The sequence below is a fragment of the Brassica oleracea genome, chromosome C9 (genome assembly GCF_000695525.1).
Source record: "Brassica oleracea var. oleracea cultivar TO1000 chromosome C9, BOL, whole genome shotgun sequence".
In the NCBI taxonomy this organism is placed as follows: domain Eukaryota; kingdom Viridiplantae; phylum Streptophyta; class Magnoliopsida; order Brassicales; family Brassicaceae; genus Brassica; species Brassica oleracea.
In genome coordinates this window covers 50999168-51001277 of record NC_027756.1, presented here as the reverse complement: position 1 = coordinate 51001277, position 2110 = coordinate 50999168, and positions in this window count along the sequence as shown.

Genomic DNA, 2110 nt, shown 5'->3' with positions numbered 1-2110 from the left:
TCTATCGTAATATCACCATTTGATATAAAAACAAGAAAATTAGAATAAATAAATAAACAATATAGAAAAATTCTCTAGGATAGCCATTTTTAAGCTTTTGTCACAAAAATAGCTTTCAATAAGAAAAATGACCAAAAACGTTTTATTAAAGAGTAAAAATACATTTATACCCTAGGGTTACTAAACTAGACTTAGGGTTTAGAGTTAAGGGGTGGGTTTTGAGGATAGGGTTTCAAATTTTTTTTTAAAAAAAGAAAATTTAAAATAAAAATGAGTTATTTTGGTCATTTTCCTTATTGAATGCTATTTTGTGACAAATTTTTTTTTAAAAAATCTATTTGAGAGAGTTGCCCTATAATATAAGAAAAATTAAATAATAAGTAAATATACAGTATAAGAAATGAAAAACTATATCAAACATCTATCTTTTTTTTTTATCAACCATCTATCTGAAAAATATATAGTTTTTTGGTTTTTTCTAAGGAAATATGTATTTACACAAACATACAATTCAGAATTTTGTTGTTGTTCAGAATACAACGTCCAAAATAATAGCTATATAGTTAACATTTGAAAATTAAAATAGCTCCGCGCGTAGCGCGGATTAACTCCCAGTTACAATATAAAAAGAAACTAAGACTGCATGTGTGCGTCTAATACTAGAAAATATATTCATTTGCTTCCTTTTTATAGAAAATATCTTTTTGGTACTTTTGTTTTATGTTTTTGTTATATTTTCCAAACACCATTAATTAAATAGTCAATTTAATACATGTCTATAAGTTATGGGAAAACATAATTACAAAAAATTTCTGAAATAGTTAATGATTGGATATTAAAAAGTGAATTTTATGTTTGTCTAAGATGTATCAAAAACTCGGATTTCACAGTAATCAAAATAAGATTATTACAAATTTGACAATCATATCTATTTATCCAAATAGATGAAGATAAAATTTAAGGATCTTTAACATTTTATGAGTACAAGGAGCATACAACTTTCAAATGTACACATGTGTTCAAGTTCTATTGCTTTAGCCATAATTTGCCTATTTCTTTTATCCAGTTATAAGTTAAACAATCACGAAATTTTATTTAGACAATACATATACTATTTAAAAAATTAGGATCATATATTTACATGCAGTGATAGCCAAAAACTCAACAATTTGTTTTGCTAAAACTGCATAACTAAATATCTAACAAAATGCAATAATTATTAAAGCATTAGGAGATAAGTAAAATTTTGACATTTTGAAAAAAAATATTTAATTATGATATGCATTTTAACATTTACATATATGTATCATAAATATAAATACTATAGTAACTTAAATTAAGAAAATAAATAAAAATCGCGGGCGTAGCCCGGGCTTACCCTAGTATGAAAATAAAATAAAAAGACTCAGTTATTATTTCAAAATGCATGTAATATGTTATTAAAATGTATTATCTTATTAATTAATAATGTGTATAATATTTTTACTTTGTAATTTATTGCTAAATAAAAATTTTATGTTTTTTATCAGTAAAAGGACTACAGTGTAAAATTTAAAACTTCTGAAATTGAGTTTAAAGTTGTTTTTTCGGAGAAAAGTGCCATCAAATTTCAAATTTGAAGTTTTGGCAACTTTCTTACTTTTGGAGATGGTCTTAAAAAACCGCCGGAGCATTGGATCCTCTTTCTGTTTCCACGTGACCAATCGCGGGCCGCCACGTGCCGTGGGGCCCGCGCTACAGTGATGCACCCGGTTCACTGGGAAGAGATGGAAAAAACAAGTTCATCACTATTTATTATTTTAATTTTTTTTTTTTTTTGGGAATCTGTGTAAACTCCCTCGTAAGTTTACTAATAGGGTGCTCAGACGACGTTACACTGTGAAAATGACAATCAATCAAGCTACCGCACTATTCCCACTACGTACTCCCCATTACTTCTTTAATTCACCTTTCACCTCCTTCGTTGCATATAAAATGAAGTGTATGAGCAACAAAGCAAAATCTTTTGCTTATCGAAATCCAGAGTTCGTATCCCTTATAACTGAAACCCCTCCACCATGGCGACTTCTCAAGTTCACTTCTCGGAGCTGAAGGCTGGCCACTGGATAGA